The following is a 14346-nucleotide window of genomic DNA, read 5'->3' on the forward strand; positions in this document are numbered from 1 at the left end:
GGGGGTTAATAGAATACTTGCACAAATTAAAACCCTAGACTTTTCCTAGTTTTAGGTGTTGGTAGATTTTAGCATTCTAACAAGTCTAGTGCACCCTACACATGCTAGTCAACAAATATGGCAGCAAAAAGTAAAGACTTTGGACATGTAGTAAGGAGTAGAGTTTAGGAAGATCAAACGCAAAGAAGTTGACACGGCGTTTTTTGGTATGGTTCCGATAAGTGGTGCTATCGTACGTCGACGTAGTGGAGAGTTCAACATATGGAGGGTAATGGATCCGAGAGTGCACGGAGGGCTCCACCTACAAGGGGTCCATGAAGAAGCGACCTTGTCTATTCCACCACGACTGCCGACCACACAGGACAAGCCTCACTCACGGTACATCTTCATGAAGTAGGCAATCTCCTTGCCCGTACAAACTTCTTGGTTCAACTCCACAACACAAAGTAGGAGGCTCCCAAGCAACACCTAAGCAATCTAGGAGGCACCACCCTCCAAAAGGTAATAGATGTGGTAGAACGATGAACTCCTTGCTCTTGTGCTTCAAAAGATAGTCTCCTCAACACTCAATCTCTCTCTCTCTCAGATTTGGCAGGGGTAGGAGAGATTAATCTTGTGGAAAGTAACTTGGGGAGGCTAGAAATCAAGGTTCAAATGGTTGGAATGGAATCCCTTGATCTCAACACATGAGTAGGTGGCTCTCTCTCAGAAAAATGATTTTGGCAAGTGTAAGTGTGTTCTGAGTGCTTCCTCTACGAATGAGAGGTAGGTGTAGGGGTATATATAGGCATCCCCCAAAATCCAACCGTTACAACATTATTGCCCAACTCGGTGACACTGAAATGAATTTCAGTGGTACTAAGTTTCACTAAATGTGGCAACTTTTGAATTCTCGGTGAGACAAATATAGGAATCTTGATGGTACCGATACAATAACCTAGACCGGTTTCCAAATCTCGGTGAGACCGATTTGATACTCGGAAATTACGATTCTTGAGATATTCTCAACATAAAGTTGGCCACTGAATCTCGGTGGCACCGATAGGAATGTTGGTGGTATAGAGATGGTAGGGTTGGGCATAGCATGTGTCAAGTGTAAAATCGATAGGGCGAATGGAAATTGTTGGTGGCACCGATTTTGCTGGTTTGAGTTTGGATAGAGATATCTTATGGGAGAATGACTGAGTATTTTTGGTGGCTACCTCTAAGCACTTGAGCAACTAATTCATCATAATACCTCACCCCCTTTTAATAGTATTGGCTTTCCTATGGACTCAAAGTGATTTTTCACAAAGTGAAAATGAAGAGTCTTCTTGCTTAAAATTTTTGTTATAGATAGATATCCCGGGTGTGGTTGAATTGACAATCTACTGCTAAGAACAATAAATATTATTTGGCCCCCCTTGTTTTGAGTCAATAAATTAGGGTGTAATACTACCAGTGAAGACTGTCGTGATCTGTCATACTTGTGGGTTATCAAGACTATTTTCTAGCGTCATTGCCGGGGAGCATACTGATGACCCACAAGTATAGGGGTTAATCGTAGTCCTTTCAATAAGTAAGAGTGTTGAACACAACAAGGAGTGGAAGGAAATGACAAGCGGTTTTCAGCAAGGTAATTTCTGCAAGCACTTAAATAATGGTAACAAGTTGTTTGATAGCAAGATAATTGTAACAAGTGACAAATAGCAATAGTAACAATAAGTCGAGCAAGGTATCCCAATCCTTTTCTGGCAAAGGACAGGCTAGAACAACTTCTTATATTAGGCATAACGTTCTTTAGGGCATGCGGGAGTTTCATCTAGTCAGTTTCGTCATGTTGGCTTAATTCGCGTTCAGTATTTTGATAATTTGATATGTGGGTGGACCTGTTCTTGGGTGTTGTTCTTACTTCAAAAAACCTCCCACTTATGATTAACCCTCCCGCAAGAATCCGCAACTACAAGAAAAGCATTAAGAATAAATTCTAGCCATAGCATTAAACATAGGGATCCAAATCAGCCGCTTACGAAGTAGTCCATAGATTGGGGTTTAAGTTTCTGTCACTCTCGCAACCCATCCTCTAATTACTAATCCACAATGAATTACCTTAGGCCCAAAATATGGTTAAGTATTATGTAGTCAACATTCACATAACACCACTAAGGGAATCACAACATTCATATCATCAAAATATCGAACAAATATCAACTTCACATGACTAGTAGCAACATGATTTATCTCGTGGCCTCAAGAACAAAAGTAACTACTCACAGGTGATAAACATGTTCATGATCATAGAGGTATTATATAGCATAATCAATTTGAACATATGACCTTACACCAAATAAACCATAAAGCATCAACTACAAGATGTAATTAAGACTATTAGACACACCCTACGTACCAATCCGAGGTTCCGGTACAAGATTGAGTACAAGAGATGAACTAGGTTTTGAGAGGATATGCTGATGGTGAAGACGTTGATGGAGATTGGCCTCCTGAAGATGAGAGGGTTGTTGGTGATGACGATGGCCTCGATTTCCCCCTCCAGGAGGGAAGTTCCTTTGGCGGAATCTCTCCGTCGAAGAGCAAAAGTGCTTGTGTCCAGGTTCTGCTTCGAGACGGCAGTGCTTCGTCCCAAAAGTCCTCTCCCTAATTTTTTTAGGTCGAAGGAGAATTTATACCAGAAGATGGGCACCAGAGGTGGGCTAGGTTGCCCACTAGACATCAGTCCGCGCAAGGGGTGCCTCGCGCAACGTGGTGTCTAGTGGCCGCGTGGTGGCCCCCCTCCTACACTTCTTCGTTCTAATATTTTTTATTTATTATAAAATAAATGTCTGTAAATTTTTAGCTCCATTGGAGATGTGCAGAATAGGTATCTTTGACGTGGCATTTTCACGTCCACAATTCCATCTACCGGTATTCTCCCACTTGATGTGAACCTTGCATATTATGAGAGAAAAGGCATTCGAATTACTCCAGCAAGTGGAAAAATGCATAAACACACTATAAATAATAGTAACAAAACATGAGCAAAATTGACTTATCACATAGCTCTATTTATTGTGTTCACTTAAGATATCCAATTATCACTATGAAGAATCTGAAACATTGTACAACCAAGATAGTACCCTCTAAGATGAGGGGAGGTAAGGAACTGCCATCTAGCTCTGCTTTTGATTCACCTACTATTTTGAATGAGCTTATGATACCACCACTTGCTACTCGTTCTGATGTGTTACAATTACTTGATGATGCTACTTGTGAAACTTATGATGATGCTACTCGCATGCTTGATAAAACTGAAACTGTGCCACTTGGTAAATTACTTGATGCTCATGTTGCCCAATCTATAAAAACTAAAGAAGCTGAAATTGATGAAGATTAGGATTTGCCTATTATGCTAAGATCTCCAAACAAATATGATATGCCTCATGTACCTGATACCACCACTTTCTTTCTTGTAAAGAGATGATTTGAGAAAATTGCTATGCAAATTGAAGGAAAAAATCTATGATGGCGAAAATGAAACGTCATCCTATATTTTATAATTCTTCCATATGTGTTACTGATAAGGATTATTAATTCTCTATTGATCCTGATTTAATTACTATAGTAGAATCTGATCCTTTCCATGGTTATGAAACTGAAACTATTGTCGCAGACCTTAGTAAATTGCATGATAGTGCCACCTTGTTTGCTCATGAGGAAATGATGCGTTGTTACTATATCCTTAAGCTTTTCCCCTTCTCGCTAAACGATGATGCTAAGAAATGGTTCCTCACTCTTCCTCCTGGTTGTGTGCGTAACCCCTAGCATATGATATATTACTTTATTGGAAAATATTTTCCTGCTCATAAAAAACAAGTTGCTTTATAAGAAATATTTAACTGTGTGCAAAATAAAGAAGAGAATCTCTCTCAAGCTTGAGGGAGGATTCTCTAGATACTTAGATCTATGCTTGATTATCCTCTCAAGAAAATGAAATACTTGATATCTTTTATAATGGACTAACCGATGCTTCTAGGGACTAGCTAGATAGTTGTGCTGGTTGTGTTTTCAGGGAATGAACTATTCGACAAGTTGAAGAACTATTGAATAATATATTGAAAATGCTGATGATTGGACACCTCTTGAACCACACCTAGAACATATTCCAAAGAAGTGGCATATTCAGTCCATAAGATATGCAACAAGCCAAGAGAACTATGAAAAAAGGCATTAAATCTGAAGATGTCAAGAATTTACCAGCTATTGAAGAAGTACACAGATTCAATATCCCTACAATGGCACTAGAGGTAAATTCCCTTCGTGGATTTGAGGAAAGTGACATACCTTACACTAGAACTCCTAGTCAATGCATGTATGAATTTGATAATTACATTCTTAAATAAGAACATTTCAACAATTATGTTAAAGATCAATTATGATGAAATGCTATGATGATTGATCGCTTGGGTAACTTAATGTTCAGAATTTCTAATGATGTCAATGGTCTAGGTAAACATGCTTCTATGGTTAATACTCAACTAGACCAAGTTACTAAATCACAAAATGAGTTGCTTGCTCAAATGAATAATAATATGAATGACCATGTTGTTAACTAATAACTAGAGGAGGTAGAATGACTGAGGACCCTCTTTATCCTGAAAGTCATCCTAAAGGAATTAAACAATATTTCTTAGAGAATTAATTATGATGCATCTAGTCCTTCTAAAAATAAAAAAGAAAAGTAAAAAATGGTAGGACTATGCATGCTTCTAGTGAACCTGTTATAGAAAAAACGTGCTGAGAATCATAATGATGTTTCTATTTCTGTTGCTGAGACACAGTGTGGTAGTGAACATATACCTAGTGATAATGATAATGATAATGGCAACAATGATGTTCAGGTTGATGCTCGACCAGATAATAATAAAGAACCTGGTAATGATGTGGAAATAGAACCTGTTGAAGATCTTGAGAAACTGCATCCTAAAAATATATGTTCTGATAAGAAGGACTTTGTTCCTAGAAAACACGGTGGATAAAGAGATCCATAGGTTTAGAAACCCATGCCATTCCATCGTAAGCCTTCTAAGAATAAGGACGAGGAGGATTTTGAACACTTTGCTAAAATGATTTGATCTTTATTTTGTGCACTTGTTTGACTGGTATTCTTAAGATGCCTCCATATGGTAAGTACATGAAGGACAATATTACCAACAAAAGAAAGATACCGGAAACTCAAATTTCCACCATGCTTGTTAATTATTCTTTTGATGGTGGAGTGCCTAAGAAGTTGGGAGATCCGCGTATACCCACAATATCTTGCTCCAATTAACGAAGTTATGTTAAAACTGCTTTACGTGATCTAGGAGCTGGTGTTAGAGTTATGCCTTTCTCTGTATATAAAAGACTTGATTTCAATAAGCTTACACCTACTGAAATATCTTTGAAAATGGCTAATAATTCCACTGATATACATATTGGAATTTGTGAGGATGTTCCTCTTGTGGTTGCAAACGTTACTATCTTACCAGACTTTGTTATTCTTGAGATGCCCGAGGATGACAACATGTCGGTTATCATTGGGAGACCATTTTTAAATATTGTTGGGGTTCTTATTGGTTGCAACAAAAGCAAGCTTACTTTACATGTCAATGGTAAAAAACATACAATGCACTTTCCGAAGAAAGCTTCGGTAAATAGTATTAATATCATTGAACAAGTGGCCACGATTACCATTGGAGGGTTTAAATTTCCTCTTCTTACTACCAAGAAGAAATATTATATTCTTATTGTTGGGGAGATGAAAATACCTATTGAGGTAACTTAGTGTTATATGAAAATTCTTCAGTTTCATGCCAATCAGAAATGGTTTGTTAAGAAGACTTGATCAACCTAATTAATGGATCCTTTTTGAGAGGCATGTGGTCGATGAATTTTGTAAGCCAACTTTCTATACCAATAGTTTACTCTCTGTTATCCTGCTTTCTAAATTATCCTTGCAATAAAAATGCCCAAAAATAAAAGTGCTCAAAACATTGCAAAAATTTTAGATAAAATTTTCTTGAATATTTAAAAATTCTTGGTGTTGTAAACACCCGTGGGGTGCACCGAATGGTGCCAAGCTAATAGGGCGCTCCCACCCCCCATAGTGTGCCCTGATGCTTGGGGGCCCCACAGGGACCCCCTCACTTATCTGTGCAGACCCCTCCTGCTCCTACGTCTAGAAAAAAACATGGTCTCTCTCTCTCTCGTGTTCTTGCAACTAAATCTGAGATTTTTGATCTCTTTGCTCGGAAGTCAGTTATCAAAACTATTTTGAGGGATTGCGCCTTGATATGTGACTCTCACATTGCTCTAATTAGTTTTTTCTTTGGCAGATTATATTTTGCATATTTTGATGCTCTTCGTGCTACTGAAAATGAGCTTGCATGTTGAATTCTTTGAGTTCCAGGTAGTTTGAATGCTTAATATGGCCTCTAGGCATCTATATGAGTAGTTGCTATCGATTTTACAAAGTTTTGTTGACATAATTTTGTGGTCTAAAAATTTCAGAAAATTGTTCCTAAAAAATGAACATCTTCAGGAAAGGTTCATCAAGACATAGTCCCAAGGGAATTGTTGGGAATGCCAAAGATCAAGATAGCAACCTCTCTCGTGTCATGGAGGTTTGACCATGTGAATGGCCACATACACCTTTCATGAGCGAAGCGGGTTTCTACCAAGAGTTCATGCACTTAATTCCAAATGGAGGGCTAACCAACTTCCTCATAGATGATTCTGATCAATTTTATCTCCTCACAAATTCCTTTGTGCAAAATTTCTATTACATCCATAGGCTCGATATTTTGAAGGTATGCTTTGATTATATGTAGAATATTTTCAAATACCATTTACTCAGTTCTGTCAAATATGCTTGATTCAATTTGACGGGGGGATTAAGTGAGCCTATGCTATAGGAGTTTGAGGACTTCTTCCTTACCTTAACTCTGGGAAAAACTAGGGGTGTATCTAACGCTAGAGCCACAAGTTTTATTTTTCCTACTCCGCACTACCTTGCTTTATTTATAGGAAAATGTTTAATTTCTATGGAGCAGGTGTTGGAAATATTTTCTAGAGGCAATAAAAAAGTTATTATTATTATATTTCCTTGTTCAAGATAATTGTTTATTATCCATGCTAGAATTCTATTGATTGGAAACTCAAATACATGTGTGGATACATAGACAACACATTGTCCCTAGTAAGCCTCTAATGGACTAGCTCGTCGATGAAAGATGGTCAAGGTTTCTTGACCATACACGTAATTTATCATTTGATAATGGGATCACATCATTAGGAGAATGATTTGATGGACAAGACCCAGACTATAAATGTAGCATATGATCGTGTCAGTTTACTGCTACTGTTTTCTGTATGTCAAGTATCTCTTCCAATGACCATGAGATCATGCAACTCCCGGACACTGGAGGAATGCATTGTGTGTATCAAACATCACAACGTAACTAGGTGACTATAAAGGTGCTCTACAAGTATCTCCAAGGGTGTCTGTTGGGTTGGCGGGAATCGAGACTCGGTTTTCTCACTCCGTATGACGGAGAGGTATCTCTGGGGCCACTCGCTAATACAACATCACAATGAGCTTGCAAGCAATGTGACTAAGGAGTTGGTCACAGGATCTTGTATTACAGAACGAGTAAGGATACTTGCCGGTAACGAGATTGAACTAGGTATGGAGATACCGATGATCGAATCTCGGGCAAGTAACATACCAATGGACAATGGGAATAGCATATGGGATTGATTGAATCCTTGACATTGAGGTTCAATGGATGAAAGATCTTCATAGAATATGTAAGAACCAATATGGGTATCCAGGTCCTGCTATTGGTTATTGATCGGAGATTGTCCCGGTCATGTCTACATAGTTCTCGAACCTGCAGGGTCTAGAGACTTAAGGTTTGATGACGATATAAGCATAACTGAGTCATAGTCTTGGTGACCGAAGGTTGTTCGGAATCCTAGATGAGATCCCGGACGTGACGAGGAACTCCGGAATAGTCCGAAGGTGAAGATTGACATATAGGATGAAGGTCATCGGAGTCTGGAAGTGTTCCGAGATGTATCGAGGCAATGACGGAGTGCCGAAAGGGGTTTCGGGAGGCCCCAAAAATTGTTGGGGGGCTCTTGGGAAAAGGATAGGGGGCATCGCAGACCACCAGGGGGGCTGGGCACAGCCCCTCTCTTCAACCCAGTTCGGCTGAAGGGGGGTGGGCTCCTCCTTGGGGCGCCTCCAGCCCAACTTGCGTGGAAAGGCACCCAAGTGGGAGGGGCCACCCAACCCTAGCCGCCGCCACTCCCCTCCCTTGGCCGCCAGCCCCTAAGGGGAAACCCTAGGGCGCCCTCCCCTATCCCTTCCCACTATATATATAGAGAGGTAGAGATAGGGCAGCCACATGATAATCTTGCCACGACGCGGCTCCTCTCCCTCGTAGTGTCTCTCCTCCAAAACCCCACGACGAAGCCCTCCTGAGCTGTCACCAACAACACCTCACCATGCCATCTTGCTACTGTTCGGGCTGCTACTTCACCATCGCTCGCTCGATCGAGGATGTGAAGGCGTCACCAAGCTGTACGTGTGTTCAACGCAGAGGTGTCGTCCGTTCGGCACTTGATCGGGAGATCGCATGACAGTTCGTGATTGGATCGCGAAGACGTACCACTATATCAACCACATTCTTGAATGCTTCCACTTAGTGATCTACAAGGGTTTGTAGATTCAATCTCTCCTCTCGTAGATGGTCATCACCATGGACAGATCGTGTTTTCACATAGGAATTTTTTGTTTCCCATGCAACGTACCCCAACAGCAGGGTGGCAGTCTCGGTGCCCCTACCCTCGCTATGTTGCATCTTGCATTATTTAGTGATAATACATTTAGCTTAGGACCTATTGTTGCACACCGCCTGCATGGTAACCGGACCAGGGGAAAGGTACATGGTGGTATGTATGCCACTCGGTTAGCAAAACACTTTAATATCAATATATGCACTACGCATTACTTGCTACCAAAGGTTTATTTAGATGACCAATCTATGATGGAACATCACTTTATCGATGAACTTGAGCCTCCACACCACGACCCTATAACGTGGTATATAGCGAGAGGACTTGTGATGTTATTTTGCTGCATGGAACTTTATTGTTTAATTACCATGCCAGGTACGGGTAAGTCGTCATGCCATCAGATATAATCGCTTACCGAAACAAGCTGGCTGAGACGGAGGCCACGACTTAGGCTTTGGACGCTAAAGTGCCCCAGCCCAATTACGCTCCTACTGGACCACATGGCTATTGTGCACGGTGATCACCATGCTAGGCCCAAAAGCCTATGCTTGGGGTGTACGTATTTCTCACCAACATTACATTCATGTCCACACATTTCATGTCAACTCTTGGTGTTCTTCCTCTTTCATTGTATATCCATGTTCGGATTTATTTTCTGCTTTTCTTTTGTGTGTTTCAAAAACTTTCAAAATCCAAAATATTTCTAAATTCTTTTCAATTTTTATTTCCTCACAATTTGTAGTATTAAAAGAAAACCCAAAAATATAACTTTAGCTTGTTGGGAGCTTGCCCGTGTCAATAGTTTTTCTCATTCTAATTTATCGCTTGTTTATTTACTTTTGTCAAAAAAACAAAAACTCCAAAAATATTTCAATGTGTTTCTCTGAATCTATTTTTCTTTTATTGAGTCATTGAAAGGAGAAGACCATGATGAAAATGTTTAGTGGATCTTATATGCACTATTGTTGATCCAACAAAGGAACCGATATTACCTTGTCTTCTCTTTTGTATAAACTAGTTTGTGGATACCAGCTTAATCCATGACGTACTTGCACTTTTATTATTTTTGCATCATCCGTTCGTGCAAGTGAAAGGCAATAATGATGATATTTGATAAAGTGATTGTGGTAAAGAAAGTTGGTATGAGCTCTTCTTGTTTTCTATTTTTGTAAATATGTTTAGCTCGTTCGATCTTGATTCGGCGTATTATAAGTAAATATGTTATGATGAAAATTAGAGATTATAGTTTCTCATGCCATGCTTAAATAGCTAGGAGTAGATAATGATTTATCTAATGTGTCAACATGCATTAAAATGGTTGTGATGCAGTATGGTAGTATGGTATTTCCCTCTCAGTAATTCGAGTGGCTTGACTTGGCCCATGTGCAAACATGTAGCTGATTCAGAACCAATGCAGCCTTCATGATTATGAGTGCTTTCGCTCTCTAGCTAGTCGCTTCTCAATATATTACTAGCATTCACCTGTATTAAGCGCGAATGCTACTTGTGCATCCAAACTCCTAAAACCAAGTTGTGCCAAATGATTCCACTATACCTGCCTATATGTAGTATTACCCTGTCGTTCCAAGTAAATTTGTACGTGCCACCTCTAAACATTCAAATAAACATCTTTTGTGTGCTTGTACGGCTCATGGAGCGACGAGGCAACCGATATATTCCATGCTAAACGGGTTATTCTCAAGACGGGCGTTTATTCGCCTGTCATTAAATGAGAGAGGCTGGTAAAAAGAATGCCCGATCCTCCATAATAAAAAATAATTAAACAAAACTCCCGATACAGTTCAAATGTTGGAGGGCACCCAAGGATTTGGTCAGCAATGGCTTGTGTATGTATGGTGGATTGGAGAAACTTTATATTTCCGTTTGGGAACTGCCAATAATATGTTTAGCATGAAAGATAGTGAAATATCTGATGTGATGTTGACAGGAAAAGTACAACACCCAAAATTACAATTTCATCTTAGTTTAAAACCTTGAGCTCTGGAACCTGTGCAAATCAATGCTTCCCTCCGCGAAGGGCCATTCTATTTACATTTATGTTATTAAATTGCATGTTATTTTATTTCATTTGAGTCACCATCTACTTACCAAAGCACCAGACCTTAGAGCACTGTTATCATTCTCATTCATTGAGTCTAGTTAATGTTGGATGTGAGAATGACTGGATCTTTCCTACTCTGAATTACGATGTTTAGTCGGTACTTGAAGCTCAGAGGTGGTCTCATTTAAGTTTTACGGTCTTGGAAAGGGCTAGCGAGATACCATATCATCATATTATATCATGATTGTTTTGACAAATTGTTGTCATGTGATATATTTCATTATTGCTCGCTAGTTGGTTATGTTATTGCCATGAGTGAATATAATGTTTACTTGGTATCATGGATATGGTAATTTATAACCTGTGCTGAAAATATGAACACTAGCTAAGCATATACTCCCTCCGTCCTAAAATAAGTGTCGCTCACTTAGTATAAAATTTGTACTAGTTTAGTTATAAATTTGCGACACTTATTTTGGGACGGAGGGAGTATATGGCAATCAAAACAAAAGAGTTAGTAAAATATTTCTTTATCACTTTCACATTATCAACTGAATTGCTTGAGGACAAGCAATGAGATAATGTTGCGGCACTTCATACGTCCCAAACGTGTCTACTTTTTCAAACACTTTTGCTCTTATTTTAGTCCCTAATTTGCATGATTTGAATGAAACTCATTTGAAGTGACCCTGTTTTCAACAGAACTGTCATGGTGTTGCTTTTGTGTAGAAAAAAGTTCTCGAAATATAATGAAACTTTTTGTGGATTTTTTCCGGAATATATAAAAAATAATGCAGCGAAGACCCACCATAGGCACCTGTTGGTGCCAAGCCAACATAGCGCAACCACCCCCCCCCCTCGGGGCGCCCTGTCGGCTTGGGGCCACCTTGTGGCTCCATCGACCCTAATTTGAGTCCTATAAATTTTCTTTCCAAAGAAAAATATGAGAGAATATTTCATCATGTTTTACGAGATGTAGCTGCTTCCACCTCTAGTCCTTCTCCGTTTAGGGCTCTAGAGAGGGGGATTCGTCGCTGTCGTCATCACCAACCCTTCTTCATATATACCATGATGATGCTCACCACTGGGAGTGAGTAATTCCTTTGTAAGCTTTCTGGACGGTGATGGGATTGGATGATATTGATCATGTAATTGAGTTATTTGATAGGGCTTGATCCCTAGTATCCACTATGTTTTGAGATTAATGTTGCTATGACTTTGCTATGCTTAATGCTTGTCACTAGGGCCTGAGGGTCATGATTTTAGATCTGAACCTTTTATGTTTCTATGAATATGACAGTGTTTTATATCCTATCTTGCAAGTTATATGAACCTATTCTTGGGGAACGTTGCATGGGAAGCAAAAAAGTTCCTACGCACACACAATACCTATTCATGGTGATGATCATCTACGAGAGGGGAGAGTGAATATACATACCCTTGTAGATCGCTAAGCGGAAGCTTATATAATGCAGTTGGTGTAGTGGAACATCTTCGTGATTCAAATCTCAGCTTGTCCCGCGATCTCATCACGATCCGTCCCGCGATCCCATGATGATCCATCTCGATCTAGTGCCGAACGGACGGCACCTCCGCGTTCAGCACACGTACAGCTCGATGACGATCCCCGCCTTCTTGATCCAGCAAGAGGGGCGGAGAGGTAGATGAGTTCTCCAGCACGGCGGCATGGTGGTGGTGGTGGTGGTGGATCTATTCGAGCAGGGCTTCGCCTAAGCGCTACTGAAAAACCGATCTAGAGGAAGAACATATCTAGAGAGAAGTAGAGGGAGCACGTGGCAATTAGGGTTAGCTCTTCCCTCTAAATCCTCTAGTATATATAGGAGGGAGGGAGGGGAGGAGGCAGTCCAAAAACCCCCTAGGGTTCGGCCGAACTAGGAGGAGGTGGAAGAGTCCACCTCCAATCCTACTCCAAGTTGGATTCCTTTACTACTAGGACTCCTTCCCTTCCTTTCTTTTGGGTTTTCCCACCTCTAGCTGCATGGGACTTAGTGGTTGGTTCGACCAGCCCATTACGGGCTGGTTTGACTCCTCCCACAGCCCATGAGGCCTCTTGGGTCGAGACACCCCTCCCTATGGTCCCCCGGTACCCTCCTAGCACTCCATGTACACTACCGATTATCCCGAAACTTTTCCGGTGACCAAAACAGGACTTCCTATATATCAATCTTTACCTATGGACCATTCCGGAGCTCCTCGTGACGTCTAGGATCTCATGTGGGACTTTGAACAACCTTCGGTCACCAGCACCTATAACTCAACTGTACCGAAAACATCATCGAACCTTAAGTGTGCAGACCCTGCGAGTTCGAGAACTATGCAGACATGACTTGAGACACTCTCTGGTCAATAACCAATAGCGGGACCTGGATGTCCATATTGTCTCCTACATATTCTACGAAGATCTCTATCGGTTGAACCTCTATGTCAAGGATTCAGTTAATCCCGTATGTTGTTCCCTTTGTCCTTCGGTATGTTACTTGACCGAGATCCGATCGTCGGTATCTCTATACCTAGTTCAATCTCGTTACCGGCAAGTCTCTTTACTCGTTCCGTAATACAAGATGTTGTGACTTAACTTCTTAGTCACATTGCTTGCAAGGCTTATTGTGATGTTGTATTACCGAGTGGGCCCCGAGATACCTCTCCGTCACACGGAGTGACAAATCCCAGTCTCGATCCATGCCAACTCAACGGACACCTTCGGAGATACCTATAGTGCACCGTCATAGTCACCTAGCTACGTTGAGACGTTTGATAAACACAAGGTATTCCTCCGGTGTCCGGGAGTTGCATGATCTCATGGTCATAGGAACAGATACATTGACATGGAGAAAACAGTAGCAATAAACTGACACGATCATATGCTACGTTTATAGTTTGGGTCTTGTCGATCACATCATTCTCCTAATGATGTGATCCCGTTATCAAGTGAAAACACTTGTCTATGGCCAGGAAACCTTGACCATCTTTGATCAACGAGCTAGTCAACTAGAGGCTCACTAGGGACAGTGTTTTGTCTATGTATCCACACATGTATTTGAGTGTCCAATCAATACAATTATAGCATGGATAATAAACGATTGTCATGAACAAATAAATATAATAATAACTAATTTATTATTGCCTCTAGGGCATATTTTGAACAGTCTCCCACTAGCACTAGAGTAAATAATCTAGTTCACATCACTATGTAATTGCAATGAATCTAACACCCATACAGTTCTCGGGTTTGATCATGTATTTCTTGTGAGATAGGTTTTTAGTCAATAGGCATGAACCTTTCAGATCCATGTGTGCTTTACAAATCTCTATGTCATCCTATATATGCTCCTACTACGCGCCATTTGGAACTATTCCAAATGACTACTCCACTATACGAATCCGGTTCACTACTCAGAGTCATCCAGATTAGTGTCAAAACTTGCATCGACGTAACCCTGTACGAC

Source organism: Hordeum vulgare, chromosome 4H (genome assembly GCF_904849725.1).
Source record: "Hordeum vulgare subsp. vulgare chromosome 4H, MorexV3_pseudomolecules_assembly, whole genome shotgun sequence".
Taxonomy (NCBI): Eukaryota; Viridiplantae; Streptophyta; class Magnoliopsida; order Poales; family Poaceae; genus Hordeum; species Hordeum vulgare.